Raw genomic sequence first — 12636 nt, 5'->3', positions numbered from 1 at the left:
TTAAAAAAACCAGGTAAATAGAGAAGCCCTCCAAATGCCAGAATTCAACAATTCAAAATTCAGAGCAGACTATACAAGATGACACAAAATGTGTTTCTTTTTAAATGGTATTTGTTAAGCATTTATTCTGTGCCTGGCACTGTACTAAATGCTGGGGTAGATTAAAAAAAAAAATCAGATTGTACACAGTCCCTGCCCCACATGGCAATTTAGACTGAGTCCTAATCCTCACTTTACAGATGTAGGAATTGAAGCACAGAGAAGTAAAGTGTCTTGCCCAAGGTCATCCACCAGTCAAGTGGCAGAGATGGGATTATAACCCAGGTCTTCTAACTTCCAGGCCCATGATCTTTCCATTAGGCCATGTTCCTTCCCTTATCCAGTAGAAAAAAGGCCAATAGAGGTTTTCATGGGGAAAAATTTAGTTAAAATGTGTCAAATAGGGGAGAAGGTCTGTAGTCAATGTAAAACTGTTGCTTCAGAAGATTGATACCATGTATTCCGGCTTAGAGTCATAATTCATAAAGTTTACTGTTTATTCATTTCTCATTTAAAGCATGATGTATTCAGATAGTAATGTTTGAGTCAGGGGAAAATATGCTGACTGCAACCAAGTTTCAAGTCTCCTACAATGACCTTAACATGGTTTATCAGAACACATTTTGAAATGACAAAAAAATGCACAAATATAAATTTAAAGTTGTGAATTAGTTGAACCATGGTGACTTTTGCCATAACCTAATGGCTACTCCATCTCTATTATATAATGACCACATTCTTCTTGCTGCATAACAAAGTGGTTTTGTGTTTAAATTCCACTTAGGATTGCAAAATCCAGGTGGTAAATTGTTTATTAAATTATATTTAATTGCAATTTTCTCCTTATGACATTAGGCCTTTCAAATGTTTATTAGTTCAAATATGCTCCCTGACAGTTATGCTTTTGCTTCTTTCCTAACTTTAGCAATCTTCCCAGTTTTGCATGAAGCTGATTTTTGCAGTTACATACTGAGAACTAATAGTTGATTTACAGGAATAGAATTACTAAGTTTAGAATTCTGAAGTAGATAAAAACTAAGGTATGTCATTATCAGCTACAAGAAGCATTGAATTAGGCTTACACAGTATCCCTGAATTTGTTGCATTAGACTGTAAACATCCTGTAAACTATAAGGTTCCTGTGGACAGGCAATGTGACCCACTCAATTGTATTGTATTTCCAAAGTGTTTAGTACAGTGCTCTGCACACAGTGCTTAATAAATACCATTGATTCACTGACCACATAAAACTCTGGCAAATAAGGGGCAAAAGGATCCAGAAAACATGGTAATCTAAATATCCCCTACCCTTTGCTCCCCCTTAAAAGTGCCAAAGTTATGGTCCCCTCAGAGAATAGCAAAATGTTTCCTTGCCTTCTTTAATGATTGGAATGTACTTTAAGTATTTTCTGACCATCATGAAGAATAGATACCTTATTATATGAATGTAATTGTTTCAGGGCCTAATGTACTATTAGAGTGGAGGCTTCTTGACAGCAAGGAATGTGTCACTTGAGTTTGGTCCTCCCCAAGCAGAGGACAGTATACTTCAGCCACTGGACACACAATAAATACTGCAAGGGATGTATATGGACAGTACTCAATTTTCTCTAGAGTCTTAGTTGCTGTTGTCATTATCAACTAGCTAGTGACTAAGTCTCCTTAAAACTCCCCTTATTTCTTGCACCATTCACTTTCTCCTCAGCCTCCCTCATTCTGTCTTCTCAAATCACAAGGGTATCCCAGGGGCCTTGCAGTTTTGTTAAGTGGACCTTGCAGGTAAGTTGAGGAGTGTTATCTATCCAGTTCCACTGTGACTATACCAGGCCTCAGGCTATCCTGTAACCTTATATTCCTTGAGCCCAGCACATGGGTTTCCATTTTTCCATCCCCTGATAAGGCCAACTGAGCCATGAAACAAAGGTAGCCATGAGTGCTAGACATGAGCAAGGCATTTGATTTGATTTCATGGTCATCCATAAGTCAAATATTTATTTTTGAATGTGGGCAATAGAGTCAATTTACATTTAACTGTAATGCTAAATAGGCAAAATTGAAAAGAATTCAAATAGGAAGATATATTCATTCATTCATATTTATTGAGCACTTACTGTGTGCAGAGCACACTATACTAAGTGCTTGAAAAGTACCACAATATAGCAATGAAGAGAAACAATCCTTGCATATAACAGGCTCACACCCCAAGACCTAGTGAACTACTTATTGGGCCTAATAGAAAAATGTCTGAAACTCTTGTTTCAGATGTATTTTGTTTAGAGAGTAACACAGTTTTACCAGACCAGCAAGTGTAAAGTCAAGTTAAATGTAATGGTTTTCCAAAAGGAAAAGCCTCGATGGTATTACCTGTCTTTACATAGCTCAGGTTGATAGATTTAATAATGTTGGTATTTGTTAAGCACTTACTATATGCAAAGCACTATTCTAAGCACTGGGGAGCGGGGGATACAAGGTAAGGTTGTCCCTCGTGGGGCTCCCAGTCTTCATCCCCATTTTCCAGATGAGGTAACTGAGGCCCAGAGAAGTGACTTGCCCAAAGTCACAAAGCTGACAAATGGAGCCGGGATTAGAATCCATGACCTCTGATTTCCAAGCCCGGCCTTTTTCCACTGAGCCACGCTGCTTTTCTATTTCAAATCAGAAGTTCTTAGACCAACTAATGAAATGTGTTCAAAATTCACAGTCAAACTTGCAATCTAAAGGGAAATATTAACTGTAATGTTCATTTCTGCAGTAGAAATATAATTACAAATAACAGCTATACCATGAAATCCCATAGTTATTCAGATACTGATTATTCACCACAACAGTATATGGAAAACATGTGGCTTAGTTCTACAAATACTCAGTATATGTAAGTTCCTTGAAGTGCAAAAGAACTTGGTGATTCTATTATATAAGCAATAAATAAGTGACCAATCTTGCAATTAGCTTTATCAACATTATATAAAAATAATAAATCAGTGATTAAAGATTCTAAATTTAAACAGATTCTAGAGAAGTGTATCCTGACAAAGTTAAGGTCTGATCAGGGGAAAAACCTGTGTAGCTATAATACTTTTTGTTCTCTATCATTCTGTAATAAGTAGCATTATTTTCCTTCACTATGGTTTGGAATAGGAATATAATTTTCTGTGCTGTAGCCAACTCACAGTTCAATCAATTGTCTTGAAGGCTTTAGTTAGAGAGCCTCCATTTGGAACTTCTATCCCACTTTCAGGGAAGGAAACCTGAACCATGACAGGTGACAACATTAGAAAACAATGTTACCTGTTTCCTAGAAAAGGTGGGCTCTTCATCAGGCAATACAAACCCTTCAGGTAAGCACATTCTATAATATTATCTGTTATCCCAGAAGACAAAGCCTTGAAGAGGATGCAGCTGTATTTAAAGTATGCCTCCTGAAGCCTCTGCATTGAAATTAATTCATACCTACAAAGAAATAAGTAGAACCAAGGTACCAAACTACTTGAATTCAAAAATTCATTTCAAACAGAAAGGACTATAATCTCCATCAAAAGAGCAGATTTCATATAACTCCTGAACTCTTTGACAAGTAGCCTTTGAGATTTACTAGAACTAAGTATGAAAACCACTAAGACTCCTTTGAACAATTACACAGCATGAGGCAAGCTTAATCCTTCCAATAACTGAAAATAAAAGGCTAAAAGGCAGACATTATCATCCTTATATATGTGAAATATCTAAATAAAATACCAAGTCCCAAAGGCAAGACAATTTTGTCTTCAACATCAGCTCATCGGGTTCATTTAGTTTCATTGCAATTTTTATAAAATTTACCTTATACACACACACACACACACAAATTAAGCTATTAATCTCTAGAAGTGTCCTGTGAAAAGGCCACTACAATTGACAATTACAAAAAAAAATCCCCTCACCCAGCATCTTTTCTCCACCAAAATATTACACCTCTGAGTTTGAATCCCCACAAAATTCCAAGTGGTCACCAGAGAAGTTGTTGGTATTAGACAGTCGAGGCAGAATGCTCCCACTGCTAGCTTGATTTCTCATAATTTGTAGTGATCAATATTATCAGCATTAATTATTTAATCCATCATGCTGCATAAGTGCATATGTTCTAAATGCCCAAGTTAAAAAGCAATTAAGGAACATCTATGTATGCTCTAGAGAGATTTAGGCTTAAGAATGGAAAGTACACAGTTCAAGACCACAAAAAGCAAGGGAAGCAGGTGCTAAGAACAGAGTTAAATGTATGAAATGAAGATGCTGCAACGATTGTATGCAAACCTACTTCTGGAGACTGATAGAATGGCAATAGGAAGTTAAAGAAGCTTTTGATTTAGAGAAACATTAGAAGAGAAAATAACTGGAAGTGAGGCTGAGCAAATAGATGGGAGAGAAGTACATTCTAGATGCATGAAAGCAAGTTCAGCAAAAACATCCAGAGGTCAGATCACACTAAATATCAGTGTGGCCCTTGTCACAAAATCTTAACAGTCCATATGTAAAACGTTAATACCTCCAACATGGCTGGCCCATAGGAGTGCATAGAGACATAGTTCAGACATTCTGGGATCAAATGGAAGAAAAATGTAGCCCTAAGAACTTACAGGACTCTATTGGGGAGACAGGCAGAGTATGTTACAGTCAAGCAGAGAGGGGAGACGCAGAGTGATTCTCCCTGCCTTATTCTCATTACCTACCAAACTACTCATCACCTGTCCTCAGTTTCTTCCTCATGCTCTCTCTGTACAGGTAGAGAGAGAGAACCAATGAGAGCAAATGAGACAAGGTTAGTACAAGTGCTTAGTACAGTGACTGGCACATTGTAAGTAATTAGTACTAAAAAAAAAGCAAGACCAATTAGAAAAAATTAAGTCAGGATGAGGGAACCATCTCCAGACCATCCTAGGTTTTCAAAATGAAAAATGAGTATTTTTAAGTTACACTAGACTGTCAGTAAATGGTATTGAGCATTTACTGTGTGCACAGTACTGTAATGTACATTCATACAGCTGAATTGGTAGAAGACATCCCTGCCCAAAAGGAACTTACTGTATCCACCTCAAAAGCAATTAATACATAACTCTAGTGGAAAGAATTAGAGCTTGGCAGTCAGAGAACCTGGGTTATAATCCTGGCCACAACATTTGTCTGCTGGGTGACCTTGGCAAAGTCACCACTTCTTTATGTCTCAGTTCCTTCGTCTGTAAATTGGGAATTAATACTATGAGTGCCAAGTGGAACATGGGCTGTGCCCAGCCAATTAGTTACTATCTCAGAGCTTACTACAGCAGCTGGCCCATAATAAGCTAGCCCAAAATAAGCACTTAAATGTGATTTTCTAAAAAAAAGATGATTGTTGTTTTGTTAACATTCAGTCCATCTACCCAACCAAAACACTTAAACAGGATGTTGCCTGCAGGTTAATACTGTGTTCTATCATTGTAAGGAGACTTTGTGCTTTCTAAATACAACATAAGTAGTTGGTCCACCTGGGTTCTTATCCATGTGTACCCACCCAAATGTGCAAACTGCTAGTGGGAGTCTTTCTACCTGACAATTAAGTCAATGGGGTCATTTATTTACATGTACAAAAGCCTTTGACATGTCTTAAACAAGCATACTCCCTATTTCTTTCAAACTGCACCACTCAAATCTAAGCCACACTGTTCTTTGACCCCTGTCCAAGATGGGGCTCATAATCTTAGGGAAAAGAGAACAGGTATTTAATTCCCCATTTACAGATAAGAAAACTAGAGGCCCAGAAAAGTGATTTGTCACAGTGAACAAACGGAGACCTGGGATTAGAACCCTGGCTTCCTGACTCCCTTTTAAATGATTAGTTTTCCTAGAAGAGCCTCATTTGTCTATTCATGATGGTAAAAAAATGAAACTGCTATGTCACTAATCCAACACATATGGTATAAATGAGCAAACGTTTTACAGCAGCAAAGTGCTACTGTACTTTCAACATGAATTCCTCTAGCGTGGATTTGAAAATCCCATTAACCACTTCAGATGGGAGAAGCAGCATACATTTGTTATTGAATGTCAAACAGCTGTCTAGTGAACTCATTTTTCAAGACTAATATTGGGGATACCTCTATCATAGAAAATTGTACGCCAAGTAAAAAGCATATTTAAGTTTTAAAGTGTCATTTCACTTTTATAATTATTGTGGATCATTTATGATAAACAATTCACAGTTTCAAGTACTCAGGGGGCACTACAAATGAAAATAAGTTTATAATCTCTATATAGGAAGTCCTAGCTTCAAGGTCTTCAATTTCATCCACTTTGAGAGAAAACCTCATTTTTAAATGGTAATTAGGATTTATTTTTTAAAATGTGATTTTTCAAGCTATGCTTCTCTATATTGCCCATCCAACAAAAATGCCTCACCATTGGCTTTAAAGTGCTCAATCACCTTGCCCCCACCTCACCTCTACTCTCCTACTACAATGCAGCTGGCACACTTCCCTCCTCCCATGCTAACCTTCTCACTAGGCCTCAACCTCATCTATCTCACTGCTAACCCCTTGCCCACATCCTGCCCCTGGCCTGGAATGTTCTCACTTCAAATCTGTCACTCCTCTCTCCTTTAAAGTCCCCCAAACTAAGCCGCCCTTTCTTTTCTCCCACTCCCTTCTGTACAGCCCTGACTTGCTCCCTTTGTTCATTCCCCCTCCCAGCCCCATAGCACTTAGGTCCATATCTGTAATTTAATGTGTACTAATGTCTGTCTCCTCTGATAGACTTATTGTGGGCAGAGAATGTGATAGTAAGCACTTATTACAATTTAATGAATGAAGAAATTATAAAGCAGACCAGGGTTGAATATCCAAAAGTTGATATTTGTTAGCCAGCAAAATCACTTTCACTATTAGCAAAGTCATCTTATGAAACAAAGTGAATCTTAATATAAGGACCAGACACGTAATACTGCAGCACTCGGAGAAGATCCAGAAGACCACATACACAGCATTATCAGAAGAATAACATTATTTTACAAAAGCTTGCAAACTGCCTTGTTGCTGGAATTAGACATAACCCAAGTGAGGTGTCCTTCAGAAAGAAAAACATAGAAAAGAGGAAAAAAAATATGTTTTGAGAGTGAAGAAATATCAATTCAGACAGGAGAAAAAAAAACCCCCTCCAAATCACTGCATTCACTAGTTTGAATGTTGGAATTTTGGGGGGGGAAAGGGGGGAGGAAATGTCATGGTATTGCAAGAACCTGGTCCTACAAACTTTGAGGCATCACTGAAATGGTTCTAGTTGAATGAGCTCTAATTTGACACTCAAGAGGCAATCTACCAAATAACTGAGAATTGCACAGGGACAATAATTCAACATGGTTGTGCTTTTTTCAGCACAGAAGAATCTGATATGTAAGAGTCAAGTAAAGCAAAAAGCTCAGACTTGCCAAACCTTTGATTTGTGCAAATCACTGAAAAAAGGAAAAGTCTTGATCATAGAGCAAATCAGATAAAGACTAGCTAAGGAAAGTGAAGAATGAGAAAGTAAAATAAAGAGGAATCAGGTAAAAAGGTGTCTCATCTTTGGTTTTCATCCTCGTTTTTATATTCTTAATTTGTTTCTGGATGGAGAAGTATGGTATGTCTGCTATTAGCCAGAGCCTATTCTGGATTGAACTGAAATTTTATTTCCCTCAAGAGAGATTTATACAGCTAAGAAAACCAGTTCATAAAGCATAATCTCCCTCTACAACAGTTCTTATCAATAGTGTGTGTGTGTGTGTGCGCGCGCACCAACTTTAAGGACTACTTTCAATTTAGGCTTTTGTGAGGAATATATCAATGAAAATAGACTTTAAATGGAGGAGAAAATAATTTTAAAATGTTCGAAATGATCCTTAGATGAATTATGTCTACTTACCTAATTTATCTGTGGTGGTGTACTGCTCAACCAGGCCAAAGAAAATACTTGAACATGCTGAACACCTTTTAATCCTCAGTGTTCTGAGATCTTAGGTCACTCAAGGTAAATATCACCAATTGATTCTGCCCAGTAGAGGGAGCCATTATCAACATAGTCCAAGTCTAAGTTTAGAAAACAATGTATTTAAAATAACTTGACTGTACATTCAGAAAAGTGATAGAGCTAAAAATCTAGATCACAGCCCGTGTCATCTTGCTAATTAAAATTTAACCCTTACAAAATAATAAATGCACATTACCAAACCTGATGCATCTTTTAGTTAGTGCTAGTCCTTCAGATTTCAAACCATCAGCCTTACTGCCAACTACATTGTAGCTTCATTAAGCCCTCCTTGGTCAGCTTAATAGGAGGAGACATTCATGAGACACTGTTCATCTTCCTGGAGTAGCTCCTAAATAGTGTGGAAGAAGATTGAAAGTTGTCTGAGAAGATACAGGAAAAAAATCTAACTTTAATCTAGACCAGGCTTTAATCTCCTTGTGGGCAGGAAACCTGTCAACCAACTTGTATATTGAGCACTTGGTACAGGCAGCACTTCATATGATTGATTAATGGTTTACTTAGGGTTCATTTTCCTTCAAGAGAAAACTGATTCTAACATAAAATGTGGATCAGTGGAAAGAGCACGGGCTTTGGAGTCAGGGCTCATGAGTTCGAATCCCAGCTCTGCCACTTGTCAGCTGTGTGACTGTGGGCAAGTCACTTAACTTCTCTGTGCCTCAGTTCCCTCATCTGTAAAATGGGGATTAAGACTGTGAGCCCCACGTGGGACAACCTGATTCCCCTATGTCTACCCCAGCGCTTAGAACAGTGCTCGGCAAATAGTAAGCGCTTAACAAATACCAACATTATTATAAAATACCACACTGAGGCTATGGTCTATTGACAATCAATCAAGTGCTTAGTACTGTGCTCTACACATAGTAAGCACTCAAATATGATTTAATGAAATCATATTTATTGAACACTTATTACCTGCGAAGCACTGTATTAAGTTCTTGAGAGAGTACAATACAAGAGAATTAGGAGGCATGTTCCCTAATCAGAGTTTATAGTCTACCACATCTTTCTTTTAATGTCACATGTTTTAGTCTTGGTCCATAGCTCTGGGAGAACTCATGCTCAATACTACTCCCACCCTTCCTCTCCCAATACCATTCATTCAGTCATACTGATTAAGTACTTAGCGTGTGCAGAGCACAAAGTAGCATGCTACCTAGAGCCCAAGACAACCCAAAGATGCAGTACAGATCCCATGGAGTGATGAATATCAACATTGAAGCAGCGTGGCTCAGTGGAAAGAGCCTGGGCTTCGGAGTCAGAGGTCATGGGTTCAATAGTATTTATTGAGCGCTTACTATGTGCAGAGCACTGTACTAAGCGCTTGGGATGAACAAGTCGGCAACAGATAGAGACAGTCCCTGCCGTTTGACGGGCTTACAGTCTAATCGGGGGAGACGGACAGACAAGAACAATGGCACTAAACAGCGTCAAGGGGAAGAACATCTCGTAAAAACAATGGCAAATAAATAGAATCAAGGTGATGTACAATTCATTAACAAAATAAAAAGGGTAATGAAAATATATACAGTTGAGCGGACGAGTACAGTGCTGTGGGGATGGGAAGGGAGAGGTGGAGGAGCAGAGGGAAAAGGGGAAAATGAGGCTTTAGCTGCGGAGAGGTAAAGGGGGGATGGCAGAGGGAGTAGAGGGGGAAGAGGAGCTCAGTCTGGGAACGCCTCTAGGAGGAGGTGATTTTTAAGTAAGGTTTTGAAGAGGGAAAGAGAATCAGTTTGGCGGAGGTGAGGAGGGAGGGCGTTCCAGGACCGCGGGAGGATGTGACCCAGGGGTCGACGGCGGGATAGGCGAGACCGAGGGACGGCGAGGAGGTGGGCAGCAGAGGAGCGGAGCGTGCGGGGTGGGCGGTAGAAAGAGAGAAGGGAGGAGAGGTAGGAAGGGGCAAGGTGATGGAGAGCCTTGAAGCCTAGAGTGAGGAGTTTTTGTTTGGAGCGGAGGTCGATAGGCAACCACTGGAGTTGTTTAAGAAGGGGAGTGACATGCCCAGATCGTTTCTGCAGGAAGATGAGCCGGGCAGCGGAGTGAAGAATAGACCGGAGCGGGGCGAGAGAGGAGGAAGGGAGGTCAGAGAGAAGGCTGACACAGTAGTCTAGCCGGGATATAACGAGAGCCCGTAATAGTAAGGTAGCCGTTTGGGTGGAGAGGAAAGGGCGGATCTTGGCGATATTGTAGAGGTGAAACCGGCAGGTCTTGGTAACGGATAGGATGTGTGGGGTGAACGAGAGGGACGAGTCAAGGATGACACCGAGATTGCGGGCCTGCGGGACGGGAAGGATGGTCGTACCATCCTCGGTGATGGAGAAGTCTGGGAGCGGACCGGGCTTGGGAGGGAAGATGAGGAGCTCAGTCTTGCTCATGTTGAGTTTTAGGTGGCAGGCCGACATCCAGGTGGAGACGTCCCGGAGGCAGGAGGAGATGCGAGCCTGAAGGGAGGGGGAGAGGACAGGGGCGGAGATGTAGATCTGCGTGTCATCTGCGTAGACATGGTAGTCAAGGCCGTGAGAGCGGATGAGTTTACCGAGGGAGTGAGTGTAAATGGAGAACAGAAGAGGGCCAAGAACTGACCCTTGAGGAACTCCAACAGTTAAAGGATGGGAGGGGGAGGAGGCTCCAGCGTAGGAGACCGAGAATGATCGGCCAGAGAGGTAAGAGGAGAACCAGGAGAGGACAGAGTCCGTGAAGCCAAGGTGAGATAAGGTATGGAGGAGGAGGGGATGGTCGACAGTGTCAAAGGCAGCAGAGAGGTCAAGGAGGATCAGAATGGAGTAGGAGCCATTGGATTTGGCAAGAAGGAGGTCATGGGTGACCTTAGAGAGAGCAGTCTCGGTAGAGTGGAGGGGACGGAAGCCAGATTGGAGGGGGTCTAGGAGAGAATGGGAGTTAAGGAATTCTAGGCATCGATTGTAGACGACTCGTTCTAAGATTTTGGAAAGGAAGGGTAGTAGGGAGATAGGGCAATAACTGGAGGGGCAAGTGGGGTCAAGAGCGGGTTTTTTTAGGATGGGGGAGACGTGGGCATGTTTGAAGGCAGAGGGGAAGGAGCCCTTGGAGATTGAGTGGTTAAAAATAGAAGTTAAGGAAGGGAGGAGGGCAGGGGCGATGGTTTTAAGAAGGTGAGAGGGAATGGGGTCCGAGGCGCAGGTGGAGGGGGTGGCACTTGCGAGGAGGGAGGAGATCTCCTCTGAGGATACTGCAGGGAAGGATGGGAAAGTAGGGGAGGGGGTTGTTGGGGGGGAGGGGAGAGGCGGAGGGGTGACTTTGGGGAGCTCAGACCTGATCGTGTTGATTTTCGTGAGGAAATAGGTGGCCAGATCATTAGGGGTGAGAGATGGGGGAGGGGGAGGAACAGGGGGCCTAAGGAGAGAGTTAAAGGTCCGGAACAATCGGCGGGGGTGACGGGCATGGGTGTCAATGAGGGAGGAGAAGAAGCTTTGCCTGGCGGAGGAGAGGGCAGAGTTAAGGCAGGAAAGGATAAATTTGAAGTGTGTGAGGTCGGCTTGGTGCTTGGACTTTCGCCAGCAGCGCTCAGCAGCTCGAGCATAGGAGCGTAGGAGGCGGACGGAGGAGGTGATCCAGGGCTGTGGGTTAGTGGCGCGAGAGCGGCGGAGGGAAAGGGGGGCGAGAGAGTCGAGATGAGTAGAGAGGGTGGCGTTGAGAGCGGAGACCTGATCGTCGAGAGTGGGAAGAGAGGACAGGGCGGCAAGGTGAGGCGAGATGCTATTGGAAAGACAGATGGGATCGAGAGAGCGGAGGTCTCTGTGGGGCAGTAGCGAAGATTTGCAGGGGGAGGGAGTGTGAGAGATGAGGCAGGTGAGAAGGTTATGGTCAGAGAGAGGGATTTCAGAGTTGGTGAGGGAGGAGATAGTGCAGCTGTAGGAGATGACGAGATCTAGGGTGTGACCGAGTCGGTGAGTGGGCGTGGTATGGTGGAGGAGGAGGTCGGCAGAGTCGAGGAGGGATAGCAGGCAGGCGGCAGAGGAGTCGTCGGGTACATCCGTATGGATGTTGAAGTCTCCAAGGATCAGAGTGGGCAGAGAGAAGGAGAGGAGGAAGGTGAGAAAGGGGTCAAGGTGGTTGAAGAAGTTGGAGGTGGGACCGGGAGGGCAGTAGATGACAGCGACAAGTAACTGGAGTGGGTGGTAGAGGCGAATGATATGGGCTCCGAAGGAGGGGAAGGAGAGGGAGGGGGGAGGAGGGATAGTGCGGAAGCGGCATCGGGGCGAGAGGAGGAAGCCGACGCCTCCTCCCTTACCGGTGAGTCTGGGGGAGTGGGAGAAGGAGAGGCCTCCGCCGGAGAGAGCGGCGGCGGAGACCGTGTCTTCGGGAGAGAGCCACGTTTCCGAAAGGGCGAGGAGGAGGAGAGAGCGGGAGAGGAAAAGGTTCGACTCCCAGCTCTGCCACTTGTCAGCTGTGTGACTGTGGGCAAGTCACTTAACTTCTCTGTGCCTCAGTTACCTCATCTGTAAAATGGGGCTTAACTGTGAGCCTCACGTGGGACAACTTGATTACCCTGTATCTACCCCAGCGCTTAGAACAGTGCTCTGCATATAG

The 12636-nt window shown here is 42.6% G+C and overlaps 1 long non-coding RNA gene across 1 annotated transcript in view; it reads right to left on the bottom strand.

Moving 5' to 3' along the window:
* Positions 1-3333: 3333 nt before the first annotated feature.
* LOC120638937 overlaps positions 3334-12636 on the bottom strand; it is a 43353-nt gene continuing 34050 nt past the window's right edge. The window contains exons 5-7 of the long non-coding RNA XR_005660995.1: positions 8246-8398; positions 7945-8108; positions 3334-3489 (exon numbers count right to left, since the gene is read on the bottom strand). This is a non-coding gene — a long non-coding RNA (uncharacterized LOC120638937). The remainder of the gene's footprint in view (positions 3490-7944; positions 8109-8245; positions 8399-12636) is intronic.

This window comes from Ornithorhynchus anatinus, chromosome 17 (genome assembly GCF_004115215.2).
Source record: "Ornithorhynchus anatinus isolate Pmale09 chromosome 17, mOrnAna1.pri.v4, whole genome shotgun sequence".
Classification (NCBI taxonomy): Eukaryota; Metazoa; Chordata; class Mammalia; order Monotremata; family Ornithorhynchidae; genus Ornithorhynchus; species Ornithorhynchus anatinus.
Note: the sequence above shows the minus strand (reverse complement) of the source record. Positions and strands in the feature narration are given on the sequence as shown.